We start from the raw sequence: 21,080 nt of genomic DNA, 5'->3' as shown, positions 1-21,080 counted from the left end.
GCATTTAAAAAACCCATTTATTTTGGGACGATCTAACCAGAAATTCAAAAATGCAAAGTTAGAACATGACTGTATTTAACTAAATTAGATCTGGGTTGAAGATCACATTATGTCTTAATAGCCAAATGATACATCGTTTGAATGAGTAGCTATGTCATGGGTTATTTATTCCATAGGTTATTTCTCCCAGCTGTGAGAATCACACAACTGAATTTTATAGCACCTGGCCTATTTTTTTATTTATTTATTTTTTACCTGACCATTGATCTTTCACACTATCTATCTATCCCTAACAAATGTCACTGCTTTTCTTCATTATCAGGATGCAGTATTCGACACCACTGAAGATTAAACCATCAACGATATTTTAAGGGCTCTTCAGCTCTGACTGAAGGTCTTACAGTCAACTTTGTACCTGGCCTTTAAGTCAACACAAATCATATCAGCCTGCTTCACATTCACGTATGTAAGTTCTTATTATAATTCCATACTCAACACTGAACAGTACTACATTTGTGTATAAAAATAGGCATATACTGTACTGTATGTAAACTCAAAAAGAACAATACATGAAAAGACTTCACAAGTCATATCATCCCTCTTAAAGTACACTTTTGCATAAAAGAGTACAGAAATAATATACTTACTGTAAGTGCAATCTGAATGTAATGTTTTTGGACACCTAATTGCATGTTATTTACAATTAAATTAAAATAATATTCTAGTTCACATCTGCATTTATTTTAAATGCAGTTACTTGAGAGTTCTTTTTGACCCACTGAGTATGACTTAAGTACATCTTTATATATAATTTCATAGTTCTGTTGACTTTGAAATGTGATTATAGTGTACTGCCAAATGTACTGGCAAGCGTTTATGGTAAATTAAAACACTTTAATGCCATATATATTGAAACCTTTGTGTCATGTATTTAATAATATTTGTATTTTCATGTTTCATGTTTCCACTTAGGTAGGCTTTAGTTTCATGATTATATGTTATCTGCTAGTACTGTTTTTAATATACTTTTTAGATTTAAAGTCAATGCAATTAAGTGTACTATGTAGCAATTTTTATGACATGTTTTTATTGTGTGTTTTTGTCCTTTTTGGAGCTCAGCTCACTATATTATGCTGTTGTATGGAAAAGAACATCATAAGTATGTGCACAGTGAGCATCTTGCTTTGTGTTTTACGCATGAAAGAAAGGCATGGCAGTGTGTGCAAATAGATGATGCTATCAGAGGTTGCAATTAATTAATTTCCATTCTACATACAGAAACATTCAGGAATTAAAAGGAAAGCACATGACACAGAACAACCGAGACACACAAAATATGCAATCATGTAGAAGATTCAAAAGGATGACTAGCTCAAATATATTTCAGAGAGGTTGTTTACCATCGTTTGTTTCCATTATTCATGTCCATCATTTGCTCTCTATAATTCCAAAGGAGTTTTTGTCCCTACTATAGCAGCTATCGGTGGGTGGAAATCTATTTGTTTACGGGAAATGTGGAAAAATATGTATTTTTTATCTTTTATATGCATTTTATTATTCAAACTATACAACTTCAATTTCTCTCGAGTCTGTCAGAACATGCGTCATCTATAGCACTGCCGTTGAAAGCAAACTACAGAACGGGTGAATGGATTTTCATCCTTCGCTGTGCTATTTCACTGTTCATTTCTTAAAGGAAGTCCTTTTAGAGTGCTATGAATTAATGGAAATGAATCAATTTAAAATGTACTGTAGTTTTCTAGGCTTGAGATACTAAACTTGAAATTCACTATAGCATCTATAAAGACAGCCTTCATGCTTTCAAAGTGGAACTAGCCACAGTTAGACAGACCTTCTTCTCAAACCTTATAAACAGTAACACTCACACTCTTTTTGCTACTGTGGAGAGACTGACAAACCCCCCCCAAGTCAAATTCCCAGTGAAATGCTCTCCGACAGTAAATGCAATGAGTTTGCTTCCTTCTTTTCTGAGAAGATCAATAATATCAGAAAGGAGATTGGCATATCTAGTTTTGCAGAGGTCACACAGATTCGACCGCGATTTCAAAAAGAAGTGACTATGTCTGTTTTTGAAGCAATTGATAGCAAAATTTTGAAAGAAATAGTACAGCACCTTACATCGTCAACATGCTATCTTGACACATGTCCCACATCTTTTTTCAAAAGTGTGCTTAACTGTTTAGAAGCAGATCTCTTAGAAGTGGTGAACGCTTCACTTCTTTCTGGGACGTTGTTAAGCCCCTTCTGAAAAAGCGCAATCTTGATAACACAGTGTTGAACAACTATAGACCAATATCAAATCTTCCTTTCATAGGTAAGACTATTGAAAAGGTAGTTTTTAATCAGCTGAACAACTACTTAAACTCAAATGGATACCTGGACAATTTTCAATCTGCTTTCCGAGCACATCACAGCACAGAGACCACGCTTATTAAAATAATAAATGATATTCGCTTCAATTCTGATTCGGGCAAAATATCAGTGCTGGTACTACTAGATCTTAGTGCTGCGTTTGACACTGTTGATCATAACATACTTCTAGAGAGACTGGAAAACTGGGTTGGACTTTCTGGGATGGTACTCAAATGGTTCAGGTCATACTTAGAAGGGAGAGGTTATTATGTGAGTACAGGAGAGCATAAGTCTAAGTGGACGTCCATGACATGCGGAGTCCCACAAGGCTCAATTCTTGCACCACTCTTGTTTAGCCTGTATATGCTCCCACTAAGTCAAATAATGAGAAAGAACCAAATTGCCTATCACAGCTATGCTGATGATACCCAGATTTACCTAGCCTTATCTCCAAATGACTATAGCCCCATTGACTCCCTCTGCCAATGCATTGATGAAATAAACTGTTGGATGTGCCAGAACTTTCTTCAGTTAAACAAGGAGAAAACTGAAGTCATTGTATTTGGAAACAAAGATGAAGTTCTCAAGGTGAATGCATACCTTGACTCTAGGGGTCAATCAACTAAAAACAAAGTAAAAAATCTTGGGGTGTTTCTGGAGACAGACCTTAGTTTTAGTAGTCATGTCAAAGCAGTAACTAAATCAGCATACTATCATCTCAAAAACATTGCAAGAATTCGATGTTTTGTTTCCACTCAAGACTTGGAGAAACTTGTTCATGCCTTTATCACCAGCAGGGTGGATTATTGTAATGGTCTCCTCACCGGCCTTCCAAAGAAGACCATTAGACAGCTGCAGCTCATCCAGAACGCTGCTGCCAGGATTCTGACTAGAACCAGAAAATTTGAGCATATCACACCAGTCCTCAGGTCCTTACACTGGCTTCCAGTTACATATAGGATTGATTTTAAAGTACTTTTACTAATTTACAAATCTCTAAATGGCCTAGGACCTAAATACATTGGAGATATGCTCACTGAATATAAACCTAACAGACCACTCAGATCATTAGGATCAAGTCAGTTAGAAATACCAAGGTTTACACAAAACAAGGGGAGTCTTCTTCCAGAAGAGATCAGATGTGCTGAAACATTAGCCACATTTAAATCCAGACTCAAAACTCATCTGTTTAGCTGTGCATTTGTTGAATGAGCACTGTGCTACGTCCGAACTGATTGCACTATGTATGATCATTTTCTATTCTTAAATGTTTTAAATTCTTTTTAAATCAATTTTTAAATCACTTTGTTTTTATTGTTGTGATTATTATTATTTTTAATTCCTTATTATTATTTTTAATGACTATTTCACTTCCTTTTATGTAAAGCACTTTGAATTACCACTGTGTATGAAATGTGCTATATAAATAAACTTGCCTTGCCTTGAGATCTCTCACACAACATAAAGAATAACACTAATATTAGGCTATTTCCACTACAGAAAATGCCAGCTTAGGTCAGCTTAGATTTACAGAATGTTTATTATTAATAAATGCGAAACATAAATTTAGTAAACATAAATCCTTTAGTGCTGTTAAAGGATTTTTCAAAATTCTACATTGCTGATGTGTTTGTAGTCTATGAATTTGCTCACTGAAAGCATGTTTGCGAGGCTGTGAGTCACGAATATGAATTGTATTCTGTACTGGACTGTGGCTTTGAGTGCATGCACAAATGACTTTGCTTCATAAAGATGTTTTTCTGTGGCTCTGCATAACACTGAATAAAAGGTTTAGGTCTTCAGTGACATTTGCTGCATCCCAATTTGCCTTACTTATAAAAATATGTACACTTTTTGTGAAGAAAAACTATATCATTTATTTGAATTGGGACTCGGCAATTGTCTTGTAGCTCTCAAAAAGCATTCTTTTACCCATGCAGCACGCACTGCTGTGGACAAACCTCAGTTGCTTAAGGATTTGTTTTTATTGCTTTTGAGCATAAATTGTTTTCTCAGCAGCCCCAGTTGATCGATTGGTCTTTTTGAACCAGTACACAATTTTCCATCACCTGCGATCAATAACACATGTGTTCAGGGACTTTCCAGAGGCTTTTGGGCTTAAATTGTAGATGCATTAGTGACTAGTTCTGCACGATGCTGAAACGGATTAACCGATGTTAAACAGATTCTAGGAAATATATGTAATTACAGAGTGAGCAAATGGCAGCTGTGGCCATTTGGATCTTTGTTGTCACAACCTTCAGTTTCTTTAAGCACTGTTTTACTTCAAAGGCTGTCAGCTTAAAACCTAGTGAGATGTAAGAACATAATATTAGCTTCATTCATTCTTCTTTGCAATTTACTAATCATTGTAATATGAAAGATGATCAGTAACACTACCGGTAATTAAGGAGTCTCTCTTGAGATAATAAATGTTTCTTCAGCACAAAATCAGAAAATTAGAATGATTTCTGAAGGATCATGTGACACTGAAGACAGTGTAGTGATGCTGAAAATTCAGCTTTGCATCCCAGGAATAAATTACATTTTAATATATATTCATATAGAACAGTTTAAATTATATCACAAATGTTTTGTAATATTACTGTTTTAAAATACAATATAATAAAATACCTAACTACATAATACTACTATTGTTAGAAATTGCAACAAAATTAAAATAGAAATATAAACTTTTGAACTGCGGGTTTCGTCTGGTCAGAGGAGAACTGGCCCCCCGACTGAGCCTGGTTTCTCCCAAGGTTTTTTTCTTCATTCTGTCACAGAGGGAGTTTTGGTTCCTTGCCGCTGTCGCCTCTGGCTTGCTCAGTTGGGGACACTTAATTTCTAGCGATTATCGCCGATTTGATTGCACAGATACTATTTAAACTAAACTGAGCTAGACAATGACATCTCTGAATTCAATAATGAAATGACTTTAACTGAAAATTGAGTGTTTAATCTTATCATTATGCATTACTGACACTCTATCCTCCAATTTGATACTGTTAAGTGCTTTGACACAATCTGTATTGTTAAAAGTGCTATATAAATAAAGGTGACTTGACTTGACTGTTTTACTGAATTTTATGCTAAAATAAATGCAGCATTGGTGTCCACACAAAAACTTTTGACCGGTAGTGCACTTATTCATGTAGTCTACTTGAAATTTTCTAGTGTTTTCCTTCAGAGATGTTTCTTAAATTATTTAGAACTTTCCACTTCAAGCCTCATAAAAAATCAGCCTACTTTCATTTTAAACTAGAATATCTATTAATTAATTTAACAAGACCCAAAACGTGCATCTTAGACTCATGTGCTGAGAATTATTTAGATGAACCACACAGAGGAGAAGTTTAAGGTGACATTAAGTTATATGTAAACCTGCAGAGCTATTTTTTAATATGCCAGAGCTGTGTGTGTGTGTGTGTGTGTGTGTGTTTTAGATGTCTTTCATAATGTGTATGAGGCCAGGCAGAGCGCAGCTGTAAGAGTCTTACGCTGTCAGTCTGATTGCTGCGCTGTGGATTTACAGGCTGTCAGAGGAGACAGGTGTCCTGTTAGCTTCACATATACACAGAGATGAGACTAGTCTAAACTACCTAATAAATACAGTACACACCTAGTGATTGAACAGCAGCATACCTGGTAGTGAACAAGGGGTCATGGTTGGGTTCGGATGGTTAGAATGGCCCCTGCTGGTGGATGCCGTAACTACACAATCTTTTTTCTTCAATATTCATCTTTAGTATATTGCACGAATATTTTAATTGAATATACTATAAAGTTTTACCAGTTTCATAAATGATTCCTTCCTCCTCAAATTAGAGCATTCCTTTTGCTGCATGCTTAATGGGGACATTAAGTCTTTAAATTGTGTTCATCATTTATTAATCAAACATTAATAAAAAAACATAAAAAAAGAATGTTGTTCATTTAGTTGAAGCTGTCTATAGATAAATGCCTTCAGTTAATAAAAAAACTTCAGGTTACAAATGCATCAACCCACAGTCTTACACAAAAAGCACTGACTAACAAATGCATTTTGTGCAAATCGCATTAATGTTTCAAGGTATTGTTTGCCAAAGAGGAATTACAGTGTTTTACTAAAAAATGATGTTAAATCAAGAGCTCTACATCACATGAAGACAGACAGTCTATTACGGCAGTACCAGTGCTCTCTAGTACAGGATATTTATTTCTTGTCATGTTCATGGCTGCCTAGCATATTATTAACTTTTTTTTTTTTTACTTGCTGCAACGTACAGTGGCGTTTAAATTGTAATTTCATATGGAATTAGTATTCTAACATTATTTATTTTTTATTTTTCAAATTGTTTATAATGCAGTTTAGTTTATTAATCTATTTTTGTTTGTTTGATTACTACTTTATTATGATATTTTATATAAAAAATATACAATACTTTATATTTTGTATTTAATACATCATACTGAGTAATAGTAGTTAACAGCATGTACTTACTATTGGGTTATGAATAGGATGTGGTTTAGGGTTAGTTGCATGTAATTATTAATTATATGCACAATTTACTGTTATTACAACACTATACATACACCCTCTATCCATCCCTATTCTTACAGCTAATTCATTTTTTTAATGAATTTCATGCGGTTTGCAAATTCTCATTCACAGTATAGCCTATTTGATTCTGAAAATACTGGTCAGATTTTTGGAGGAATATTAGTATGGTTAAGGTTTGGACTTATGTAGACTGTTTTATAATATCATAAATACTGTACAGCTGAGTTTGAAGAACAATCACCCTGTTCTCAGCCCATCATAATCTCGGAGGATACGGTCAATGTCAGGAGAAGTTTCAGTTAAGTAATGCTGTTTATTGATGAAAATGATGAAATAACTACAAAAGCAATAGTGCTTTTATGAAGTTTTTAATTTTACAGTAGATAACTTTCATACAGTCTTGAATTCAGCAGGGAAGCTGATGAATAAAATGAATACGAATGAATGAAAGTATGTCTTAGATCCTGCAGCTAGTCAACATCACTTTTTTATTTTTTTTTATTTCCTTATTTCTTTATTTCACTTTTTTAATTGGACAATTACAGCTTGAAATGAAACACAATAAAAATGTTCTAATAAAAAAGTTGTATTTAATATATTTAACTTGATTTTTACTTCACACATTTCTTTCTTTCTTTCAGATTTTTGTTTTCTCAAATGACCTGTAGAGTCTCTACCAAAAGGGAGCAGTATTGCACAATGACAAGATGGAAAAAGAGTCTAGAATTTGCAAAAACTCACTCTATTCAAGTTTTTTCAAGGTTCCATATGACAATCCAGTATACTGCATCTCTCAGATAGAGCAGAGTCTTGACCCACTGCGTATTGGGTCAAAACATGAATACTACTACTACTAATAATAATATCATCCTCTGTAAGATGAATGGTTTAAAACATCATTCTTTGGCACAGGGGTTTTAGTTTTAGTAATGTGTTCTTGAAGCCTGTTTTCATGTTTGAAGTGTATGCCAAAGGCTTCTCATTCATAGACTGAAGTGGCAGCTCTGGGCAGCTGCTTCACTTATGAACTCTATTGCAAAACTGTCCAGTCATGGAAAACTGAAACCTTCAATCAGCATATGCCTGTGAGTTAATGAAGGGGAACAGTCCTTTGTCAAAGTTTTTTAAGAGGAGGCTGAGATTATGCTAAGTCTGTGGCTTAAACCCTTGTTGGTTTTTCCTCCTTGGCGTTTGGGTGGTCCAGCAAAAGTGCTGCTGGCCTCAGTGTCTTGGCACAGGTAGCAAAGGGCTTGGATGACCGAAAAAACAGTCTCTGCGACTATGTAATACAACTTACCCCACTAATTGTGGGTGTTTCAGCAATTAAATTGTAGATGATATGGTTTTTATAAGCTCTTGCCAGGGACAATCATGACTGCTAAGAAGTTTAAAGCTGGAGGAAAATTTTCAATCACAAGCTGACGAGGTCTTATTTTTCAAATATGTTTAGTTTGTTTAATGTATATATTTCCAGCCATATCATGCTTCATGTCATAGACGATTTAAAATTGGATAAGGAATAATTTAGCCCAAAATTCTGTCATCTTTTCGTCCTTTCATCAATCGCATTTGACTTACTTTCCAAAATAACATGTATTAAAATAACAGTCTCTGCTTATGTATATGCAATAAAAACATATTGTGACCTGGGCTGTCAAGCTAGAATATATTAGAAATAAAAAATAAATCAATGTACTTTTTAGTCCTTTTGTTGTGTGAAAAAAAAAGCATGTATATTACGCAAGATATTTTAATTTGTGTCCCATGAAAGAAAGTCGAGGTGAGATTTTCATTTAAATATTATGGAAGCTTGTTTCCACCACTGAATAAAAATAAAAAAGGTAATCTCAACTTTTTTTCTCACATTTCTGATTTTTTACATCTCACTATTCTTTTCTCAGAATTGCATGACAAAAATGATTAATTCATACTTTTTTTCTCAAAATTGCTAGATATAAACTTGCTGTTGCCTGTTAAAAAGTCAGAACTGCGAGATATAAAAATATAGAATTGCGATTTTTCTCAGAATTGTGATATAAACTTGCAGTTGTGAGTTTATATCTCACATTTCTGACTTTATAACTCACAATTGCGAGTTTAGCCTATATTTGCAAGAAAATTGCAAGAAAAAGGTCAGAATTGTGAGATAAAAAGTTGCAATTACCTTTTTGTTATTTTTTTATTCAGTGGCATAAAGAGTGAATAAAGTTACCAGTTACCAAGTATAAAAGGATTAGATATTATGTTTAAATGCTGTAATCCTAAACATTAAATTTATTAGGATTACAGTAAACTAATTTCATGACTTGATTTAAAATTTTGTGTGTTTCACTGGAAGGACCCTAGGACATGTTGAATTTATGCTGTATGTTTAACCAGCTACACATAATCTTTAATTTGCCACCCAGGTTATGAAAATAATGTATATTTTAGCTCCATCCTGTACTAATAGGAAACCTTTGGCCCCAAAAATGTCAAATAGTAACTGAATCCTTGTTGGCCGTTCATTAATGGTGGCGTTCCACAAACACAGGCCTCGGCTTGTTCCAGGTCCTCATATGTGTCCACACTGAGAGTGTACAGTATAAACAGCTTGTAGAATATTAGGGGTATTGAATTCCAATGGAATGAAACCACAAAAGGGTGCTTTACACTGTGCGAGAGAGATGAAAGTCCTCATTAGGACTACTTAGCAGATGGTGTCTCGCAGAAATTGCTGTGAAATTGGGCCTCGCTAGACCAAATGAACTGTAATTGCATTTCCTGTTTGCCTTTGAATCCTGACACACTTACAAAACAAACAGAGATCCTCTCCTTCTCTCCGCTCCATTCAGAATCACGTCCAGTTGAGTTGAACATCGAGTGTGACAGAAAATGGAGAAAATATGTAAACCTACACCCAATTTCTAAACATGCTTTCAACAAATGCTGGCTTCGGGAGTTGTTATCCAACTGCCATCCCAAAATCAACATCTAAAAATCTTAGTGGAGACTCCAGGGGAATATTTTAAACATTTTGCATTTTAATGTAAAAATAAACACATAAAATAATAATATCAATCAAAAATAAACAATTCTAAAACATATTTATTTATACGTATAACAATTTATTTTTTCAAAGATTTTTCACAAATATATAAACAGAGCATGCGGAATTATTAAGCAATATTCAAATCATATATTTTTCCACATTTTAGCATTTCTAAACCACATCTTAATAATTCTTAATTAAATAATTATAATGATCTTGAATATATAATATTTTAATGTATGTATATATATATATATATATACATATTCTTCTGTATGCATTATTTTATTCTTTCTCGATCAAGGAGATAGAGAAAATGGTTTGTGATTCAAGTAAGAGTTTCATGTAAATCAATTTTTTAAAATGAAATTAGACTTGATATAAAATGTTAATATATTAGACGTTTTTATTCAGAAAATATACCATTAGACGTTTTTAAAAAGGTTTCCCTAAAATTTTAGAATTTTTATAAAATATTAAATAGAAAGATTCTATATAATTGTTATAAGTGTGTGTGTGTGTGTGTGTGTGTGTATATATATATATATATATATATATATATCTGAAGAGTTCATTTGCAAAAACAGATAACTCAGTTTTTAACAATTTTCAAAAATTAATCCAATTAATCTCAGTCAAACTGCAGTTGAGTTATTTTGATTAGGTTAAAAAATAACTAAAACATGATAATAACAATAAAAACATGATAACATAATAAAAAACATGATTTTTGAAAATGAAAAAAACAGAGTTATCTGTTTTTGCAAATGAACTCTTCATATATATATATATATATATATATATATATATATATTGAAGATTAGTATAGGCTGTTAAGTCAGCTAAAAGAACCCATTACTCTCAAGCATCCGTTGCCTATGATGGCAGCAATTAAGGGAATTATATCCATTTAGGCATCCCTTCTTTTATAAGAGGCCCCATGAAAGCGATCTGCCGGGATCAGTTTTGGCATGACGCTGAAAGTTTCTGAGGTTTCAGAGCTCATAAAAAGTTGTCACTTTATTTCAAACAGCAACCGCAGTTGAATGGACTTTGTATCCTTCTGGAGAAGCCATCAAGAGCTTGAGGTCTGCTGGTTATCGATGGGGGGACGGAAGTGGTTGGAGGAAACTTTTATTTCTCTGTTGTCATTCCAAATCATTAAGACTTCGTTTGACCCACGAGCCAATGGATAATTAAGGGTTTCTTTCGCTCGACTGCTATAGCGAACGCGCCTGTCTGGCGTCACTTGTCATTCTTCTGAGGAAGGCAAGGTTATTTATGAGTCCAGTGGTGCATACCTGACTAAACTGTGATGCTTGCGAAGTAGCCAAGACATAATCGTAAGGCCTGGAATTACATACCGTGCTGTGATATGCATGAACGGCTAATTCTTTTAAGGTCAGTTTACTGAGAAGGTCACATATCTGAGAATATGCTGAAATTAATGTTAGTGAAATTGACATTCATAATATTTTGTTATGCAAAATGTTCTGATTCACTAACAAAAGCTGTTTGAAATATGCATTGTAGTAGTAGGCCAGTTAATGTGTTGCAGTTGCTCTTACAGGGATGTTTTGGCACACTTCGGATCCATTGATCTGATTAGCGTGTTGGATTGAAACAGCGGTTCGGGCAGCTGAAGCGTTCTGGAGCTGCCAGAGCGACATGCCAGTGCAGTGGCGCTACATTGTGAAAGCAAAACAAAACACATGCCCAAGTGAAAACATCTGGTCTCCGTACTGTAGAGCACTCGTTTTTTTTTCACGATTGGATGAAATGAGCAGAACTATTACGCCTCTCATTCACAGGTTTAGACTGGGCTTGTCGTGAAATCAAACCAAAACATAATAATGTGTAAACACACTGTACGGGACATTTGAGCTCTCCCGCCTCGACTGAGACATCCAAAGCATTGAGGTTTCTTCTGACGAGAGCCGGTCCCAAGTGAAAATGACAATGGAGGGCCTCAGAAAGGAGTCCAAGCATAAAATGTGTTTGTTAAATGTCTGGGTTTCCTTCCGAACAGTGAGTTTCAGTTATGGTCACCCCAAACTCATACTCCCACATGCAGCCACAGCTCTTCAGTCAGTACCCCTTAAAACGGAATGATCTACCATGTGATCTAGGAAAAACACAGAAACATTTTAAACAGCAAGCTATAAAATATCTATTGCACGGGTCATGTTTTTGCATCATGAGTACATTATATAACGGTTGAATGTGCTATATAGTTTAAGGTCAGTAATTTTTTAACAAATTAATTCCTTTGTTCAGCAAGGATTCATTTAATTGAATTGAACAACATAAAGACATCTAGAATGTTACAAAAATCTAATTGAAATAAAAGATGTTCTTCAAAGAATCCTGAAGAAAGTGTATCAGTTAAAAAATAGCAGTACAACAGTTTTCGAACATTGATAATAGTAAGAAATGTTTCTTGAGCAAATCAGCATATTAGAATGATTTCTAAAGATCACATGAAGATTTCTTAGGATCATGTCAGTTATGGCTGCTTTGCATCACAGGAAGAAATGACATTTTAAAATAGAAATAGAAAACAGCTATTTGAAACAAACTGTTATCTGTAAAAAACATAAATATAGACTTTTAAATAACATTCAAAAAATTGTACTGACGCCAATATTTTAAACAGTAGTGCAGATGTATATGTTTATACTATATATATCTGTAGTTGTTTTGTGTAGATGCATAGAAACGGAGACTGTTTTGATGAGTTTTTTAAAAAGATTATTTACTAGAAAGAAGCCTAAATTGCACAAAGAGTGTCTCCGTCCACAGTACTGCTGTATTTCATCTCATACACAAATGCTTAGATGCTGTCACAACTTTGAGCTAACGTGTCGTTGTTCATGAGGCCTCTGCTATTACTACTACTGTGGCCTTTTACTGTTGAAAGGAATCATTCACACCTGTATTATACTTTTTTTCCCCCACTGTAGTTTCACTGGAATCTTTCCCCCTGCAATAGCTCTCAAATCTCATTTGCACTTCTGCTGGATCAAACTTGGTGTGAAGCAAAGGTTTTCTGACCTGTGGTGTTGCGTTTATACTGAAATAATGAAGGACAGGCAAGTGGTGGCAGGCAGGGACATATTGGCATATTGGCGTCCAGTGCAAATACATGAAAAAATGAAAAACGTACACTTTCACCTCTATCTCAGTTAATTGCTGTTTCTTTGCAATTATTTGTGAAACTAGCAATTTCTAATTTATTTTTAGTTTTTTTTACAATGAATCCTACACTACATGTGTATGTAATCCATAAAATGTGAAAACCGCAACCATATATGGAAAAAAAGAATAACGAAAGGAATCTCCTCTAACACTTTAAATGTTTATATGATTGAAAGGTCTAAGGTTTTCAGATGGAATTAAGATAAAGCCTGCGTTATAAAACACAATATTATGACAGCTTTTCCTAGCATTTGATCTTGTGGTTTGTACTGCCAAGACAATATCTTCAGGCACATTATGAATGCACTGGCCTCTAATTGCTGCATCATTGGCATGAAATAAGTCCATGTATACAGTATACCTACAAGACCCCTCTTAAACTCTGAAACTGGAGAAACTTCTCGCACAGTTTTGTTCTCGCAGGAATGAGGTTGATTCCGAGGCAGGACCCCGTCAGTCACATCCCGCAGTCCCTTTCATTTCCAACAGCCCCTTTTGTTTTAGTGTTGATCTACAGGCTCTAAACTTTTCAGCCTGACATAAGGAATGTGTGCATTTCATCATGTTTTTGACAGCGCAAAAGAGGACGGTTTGTTCTCGTGCGCAGCAAAGGCTGCCGGCCCGTGTTTGGCTTGGACGCCAATGAATAACATTGTATGTGGAGAGGAAATTAAAAATGCAGGGTTGTAATTTACAAGAGAGTGGAACTGATTTAACGCACCCAATCCTCTCCTTTTCACTTTTTTCTAGTCGCTGTTCTTCCAAGGCAACCAAATCGGCCGCAGCTGAGAGATGGTAGAGCTCTCTTGTGTCGCCAATAACAAGAGCGCTGAGGCTGCCAGTTCCTCTCTTCTACTGAGGTGTGATGGTGTGAAAGGTATATGAGTTATGAAATCCAAATGCTGCACGTTTCTCTGATCTACCACATTTTATGTATTTGCAAGGAATGTTTAAGATCTAAAGTCAAACAGTTACAGCAAAACACATTTCATCCTACAGTATCATCTTATATACAGTATGTTGTTTTTAGTATTTGTGCATAAAGTATACATGTACAGTGGTCGCCAAAATTATTAGAACACTAGTATTTTCACCAGTTTTAAGTCAGTTATTTCTATATTTTGCTGTAGTGTGTCAGTAGGAAATATCGGTTTACATTTTCAAACATTCATTTTGCCATTAATTGTAATAATCCAGTGGGATTTTTGTTTGCACAAGGAGTCTGACAACAGCCAGTGCTCCACACAGAGATCTGAGTCCATCATCATCCAGTCTGTCTGGAATGACATGAAGAAGCAGAACAAACTGAGACAGACTAAATCCAGAAGAACTGTGGCAACGTCTCCAAGATGCTTCAGGAAACCTCCCTGTGAAGCTCCCTGAAAAACTATGCGCAAGTGCAGCTAGGGAAAAAGCTGCTTTAAATGCAAAGAAAAGTCACCAAATGTTGATTTAATTTAGTTCATAGAAGTTAATTGCTAAAGAAAATCTATTTATGACATTATTTTTTACTCAAGTGCCTAATATTTTTAACAGTAGTACTGTAGCTTTGCAGGTAGGTTTCCTGAAGCATCTTGGAGACGTTACACTGTACATTTTGTACTGATGTTTGGTAGATACTGATGCATTTGCCTAAGACGTCTTGCTGGTTTTAATTGGTTTAGACTTGTTTAGCTGGTTTCAGGAATTGTTATTTTAGTGTCATTGATTTATTTAATATACTTAATGTTATTTTTAGTAATTTAATTTTTAAATGTAGACATTTTTATTCATTTTTTAATGTAATTTTAGTTATTTTAGTACTTCTATGAACCTCTGTTTAGCATTCATGACCATTTGTATCTCTTTAAAAGTGTAAAAGGGGTTGCATTATAAATGTATTAGTCTATATCCAAACCTTTTTAAAAAAATTGTTTCCTTGAATTCCATTTTATATACGAATATCTATGAATCCTTATGAATATTGGGCATGCATTTTTGCTGCCTTCACTTGCACTTGCACTATTTTCTATTTAATTAATCAGTTGATATTATTATTAGAATTTCTTTGTATATATTTAATACTAATAGTTAGCGTATTATAAATTATTAATATTTAAAAACTAAATTTCATGTTTGTAATATATCATGTATTATAATTATACAGTTTTTTGTGCATTTGAATTTGTCGTGTCGCTTTCCTTTCACTCATTTTTTTTTTGTTATAGAACAGACTGGAGAAACTTTCTAATGTGAAGGCTCAGTGAATGGCGTTTTGCATTCTGAATCAGCCGTCATCAACACTCTATGCCGTTTTAATGAAATTTCAGCTGCCTGGCCCTCTGGCGACCAGTTCATTTGACTGCCCTCATCTTCATTACCTCCTAACATGGCCTCTGGGAACATCTAAGTGTGAGCAGAATGGGAAGTATGTGATGCTCTCTCCATGTTATTATGTTGACATTCACATCAGTCACAGAAATGATTCTGATTCAAATAAAGTGAGCACTTGAATGCAGGAAAGAGATTAGAGGTGAATTCACTAGTCAGTTATGCCGCTTTTTCTTTGACCAAGATGTTTTTTTCCCCACAATTTTATTATCTGTGAGTTATTTTAAGTCCTTTGGTTAAAGAACTTTAGTAGACATGCAACATAACGCTTCGCCATAAATCACCAAGAGATGGCGACATTGCACAAACATACACGTCTTACTACACATTTCCTCTTTTAAATGTCCTGTCTTCACTTTTCCCGCAGTTTCAATAGCATTGGAGATGAATTATGTGACAAGGAAGGATGTCTGCGTTTGTGCGGCCGTAGGGCACACGGACACGCACCGCTGATTTATGGATATGTTTGAAACTCCTTGATAAATATTTGATGCAGTGGCAGCAGTCAGTGGGAGTTAAAGGAGGTACAGCAGACAGGTCCGAGACCACAGGGAGGAAAACCCATGCAATTGTGTCGGAAAAATAAAAAAAAATACGTCATTTAGGAGCTGCATGGAGTTTCAGGGCAGGCTAAACGAGATGGATGAAGTGGTAGCTGAGCTGTTTGCATAGGACAAACACAAGACGGGGGTCTGCTTCTAATGATCGCAGGGAAGACGCTGGGCCTACGGGGTCGCGCCAGAGGAATTTTCCTAAAAACATAGACTTCATCCCAGCCCAAGATAGACAGGAAAAGAGCGAACAGTTGAGCACGGACCCTCCAGAGAGCAGTGAAGTTTTTTTCCAGGAGGGTTTGGCGTGTTCTTGTGGCGCCGGCATGGGTGTTAGCTGACGAGAGGCCGTCATTCCCAGTTGATGCTGCGAACTCGCGTGCTGTTACTGAACGAGGGCTCTCGCTGTGCTGCTGACTCGTAGGGAGAAGACCTTGTTTGCAAAATTCAACCCTAAGAAAATTAAAAGCTAGTTAGGAGATGACACATTCGTCGGTGCAGATGTTGAACGGGAGTGGAGGGCTAATATTTTAGGTCTTAGAACATCATGACAGCCTCATAAATGTAATAAAATATCCTCATAAAAAAAGACTTCTTCCCAAGTGAGATGACTAATCAACTTTGACACACATGCAGTGTTTTGATATAATTTTTTAATAATTTTATTAATAATTTGTGTATATGTACATATACAAAGTTAAATATCAAATTAACTAATGAATTATTTAGACATTATATATATATATATATATATATATATATATATATATATATTTACATATTTACATTTAGTCATTTAGCAGACATTTTTATCCAAAGCGACTTCCGAATGCGGACAACAGAAGCAATCAAAACCAACAAAAGAGTAACAGTATGAAAGCGCTATGACAAGTCTCCATACACAGTATACGTAGCAAGGTTTTTAAAAATAATAATTAATTATATATATATAATTAATTTAATAATTAATAATTATAATTAATTTGTTATATATAATCCCCCACATATATAATATTAGTGCTGGGTAATGGTTAATCATGATTAATTGCATCCAAAATAAAAGGTTTTGTTTACATAATATGTGTGTGTACTGTGTATATTTATTATGTATATATAAATACACATTCATGTATATATTTAAGAAAAATATGTTATGTTTATATATTAAATATATTTATATATAATATAAATTATATGAACATGAATATAAATATATATATTTTCAAAATATATACTGTATGTGTGTGTCTTTATATATACATAATAAATATACACAGTACACACACACATATATTATATAAACAAAAACTTTTATTTTGGATTTCGATTAATCATTGCCCAGCACTAATATATATATATATATATATATATATATATATATGTGTAAATCAAATTAAATTTCATGAATAGACACTATCTATCTATCTATCTATCTATCTATCTATCTATCTGTCATTTAAAAAAAAAAAAAAAAATATATATATATATATATATATATGTGTATATACACTTATATATAGGTATGTGTATGCATATATATATATATATGTATATACACTTATATATAGGTATGTGTATGCATATATATATATATATATATATATATATATATATATATATATATATATATATATATATATATATATATATATATATATATATATATGTGTATATACACTTATATATAGGTATGTGTATGCATATATATATATATATTTACATATTTACATTTAGTCATTTAGCAGACATTTTTATCCAAAGCGACTTCGAATGCGGACAACAGAAGCAATCAAAACCAACAAAAGAGTAACAGTATGAAAGCGCTATGACAAGTCTCCATACACAGTATACGTAGCAAGGTTTTTAAAAATAATAATTAATTATATATATATATATGTATATACACTTATATATAGGTATGTGTATGCATATATATATATATATGTGTATATACACTTATATATAGGTATGTGTATGCATATATATATATATATGTATATACACTTATATATAGGTATGTGTATGCATATATATATATATATGTATATACAGTATATATTATTTTAATTTTTTAAATGATAGATAGATAGATAGATAGATAGATAGATAGATAGATAGATAGATAGACAGATAGTGTCTATTCATGAAATTTAATTTGATTTATAAATCAGCATGTCATGTTATTAGTTTGACTTTTAATCAATTGACAGCAGTACTAAAAACTCTTAACTCGTAACAGTTCGTCTAAGCTTCAGTGGAGCCTATACGAACTGTAAATCAATCATTAACATTCCTGTAAATGTAATAAGCTTTCACAATCTGTGTCAGAGCCTTATAGTGCTTTAACACAATAATTGACATAAAATGTAAATAGCATGTCAGCATTGGCACGTTTGCATCATTTAGCATGATTATAGTGCACAGTCTGTTCCAAACTGACAATGGATGGAATGATATGAAAATGATGTGGGACATGAAAAAACACACACACATTCATGGCGTTTGAGGTTTACCCTGGATTCTTTCATACATCATTATGACTGACTGATAACATTTTAATGCACTCAAGTACTAGCCAGTCCAGATTAAAAAATTGCAGATTCAGGAGTTGAGAAGAGCACAAGGTTTTTTTTTGTTTTGTTTTTTGCCCCATAGATTTCTTTGTTTGTGATTGACAGGTCTTAACAGGATTAAGGCAGTTGGGTGTACAGTGCAGTACCTGGGTTTCATTTAGCTCTGTCTAAACACTCGCCACAGCTGTTTGTTTTTACTATTGCATTATGGACACACTGGAAGCTCTGCTTTCTCATTCCAAAACAGAAAAATAGATCTAATCTACACCTGATTTAAAACAAAAGAGAGAGAATTAAACCTCCCATGCCATCTGATTTCTGTAAGCTTGTAAAGACCCTTTCACAAGACTCGTGCCAGGCAAAGTTGGATTTTTCCCCAAAAGGACCTCATTACAGAGGCTACATCATTTGTGGGGAAAAAAAATAAAATCACTAATTTAGGGTCAAAATTTGACTTTTCATTGTAAAGATGGACATGCTAATGGCAAAAGGGCTCAAAGTTGAAATCTTTAAAACTCTGAATGCTCTTATGCTTGTCATGTGACACACAGCAGCCACAATACCACTGTATAACTAATATAGGCTTATGTCCCTACTAAAACAAAACAAAACAATAAAACCATCACAGAAAATTTAAATGGTTTCCACTAAGAATACCATTACAAACATTACAAACCATCAACTTTTAACCATTAAAAAATGGTTTCTGTAGTGTGTTTTGGGACATATTCCGTTAGGATTTATTGGTTTTAACAAGCCACCAATAGAAGGCAACCAATTACCAGTAGAGACCAACAGGCACCATTACAGTTTCCAAACCAATATAACCAGTAGAACCATTACTAATTTTGTAATGGTGTCTATTGTTTTTTTTCAGCAGGGGTTTTATTTATTTATTTTTAATTTGATATATCTCTAATATATATCATGAAATATCTCGATTCTCAAATATGTGTAAGTAAATGCATTTTGCACCTTTATAGATTGTTATTTGGTCTATAATGGGTGATAGGCAAAGTAAGCTAATACTGTAATCTATTAACTATGCATAAAAGCCCGTCTTTTTACTTAAGTACCAGATATGGGTGTCACGCCATAAAATACTTTTGACTTCTTTTTTTAATGTGAATATAACTACTGAATTTTACTAATTAGCCTATAATACATTCAGTGTACAAAAAGAGAGCAAAGAAAATTTACATTATAAAAGAACATTTTCTCTTCAGTCCAGTGAGTTCAAGCACTCTTAAAAACTGGCATAATAATCTCTAAAGCTGTTCACACTGTGAAATCAATATCTTACTTACTGTATATTCGTACATCTTTACTTTGTTGTTTCTGATGAGAAAATTAGTAAGAGAATTCAGTCAGCCAGCGCGCGCGGTGACAAAACAGCGTGTTTCAGCTATGACTCATCTGAACGCCTCTGATTGGTCCTTGCATTCATAAGCTCAACGAAATCGTATGTGAGTGGTTATAATGCGCAGTGCTTTAAAAACGTGTGTGTCTGTGGCTCTGTGCCAGCCAGCGAACGCAGATTTGAATTTAGCAGCTGGTGATGTTTTTCTTTTAGTTTAGAGGACAAACTGCGCATTTCACCCAAAATTATTTGCTGTAATATGATTCCATTTTTAGGGGATCAAAGGGGGTCAAGCTTGTTGACAGGGGCGCTGCCCCCAGAACCGCCTCTGCTTATGGAATAAAGATTCTGTTTTAAAATACATGAGTTGAATAACAGCATCTAAATGGATCATTTATATTGGTTTATATGTCATATAGCGATTCTCCAGATTAATAATCTGAATGTACAGTGCAAAAAAATAAGCTGCACAAACAGTGTTGTCTGATTCGAAATTAGAAATTAGTTCTATATAGTGAATCATATAGATATATATATTAGTGCTGTCAATATTAGCGCGTTAACACAGGCGATTGATTTTTCAATTTAATGCGTTTAATATATTTAACACAGTTAACTCAGGGGCAGATCTAGAGTTGGCCACCCCACTCACAACTGCTGCTTCTGTCTTGTTTTTCTTCACAAGAATTGCATTTATTTAGACACGGAATCTCTTTGCAACCACATCAAATTGGAGATTTTTCAGATGCGCACTCCACTTCGCATCAGCGCCAGACGCTAGTCAAACAAGTGCGGAAACGGTACTGTGCTTTTAGCGTGTGCTCTTCAATTGCATGCACAAATGTACCGCTGCACGCTGTAGCCTGTACCATTTCACCTCAAAGCACGAAAGAAACTACGAGCATACAGTGTCGTAGTTATGTCGTCAGTTAAGTCATGAAGTTATCAAAAAAGCAAATAAAGCTACCTTAAATCCTTAAAAGGAGTGAGTCAGAAAAGGAGTTGTGACAAAATGCGATGCGTGTCAGATCCACGTCATGTTGAACAGCGGCAGCTCTTAAAGTTATAGCAGCCAAATAAC

The 21,080-nt window shown here is 34.1% G+C and overlaps 1 protein-coding gene across 1 annotated transcript in view; it reads left to right on the top strand.

Moving 5' to 3' along the window:
- runx2b (RUNX family transcription factor 2b) overlaps positions 1-21,080 on the top strand; it is a 124,888-nt gene that overhangs the window by 6,971 nt on the left and 96,837 nt on the right. Inside the window, exons 2-4 of the mRNA XM_058756776.1 lie at positions 323-466; positions 13,896-14,022; positions 15,353-15,552. The gene's annotated coding sequence lies outside the window, so the exon portion shown is untranslated. The remainder of the gene's footprint in view (positions 1-322; positions 467-13,895; positions 14,023-15,352; positions 15,553-21,080) is intronic.

Source organism: Onychostoma macrolepis, chromosome 20 (assembly GCF_012432095.1).
Source record: "Onychostoma macrolepis isolate SWU-2019 chromosome 20, ASM1243209v1, whole genome shotgun sequence".
Taxonomy (NCBI): domain Eukaryota; kingdom Metazoa; phylum Chordata; class Actinopteri; order Cypriniformes; family Cyprinidae; genus Onychostoma; species Onychostoma macrolepis.
Note: the sequence above shows the minus strand (reverse complement) of the source record. Positions and strands in the feature narration are given on the sequence as shown.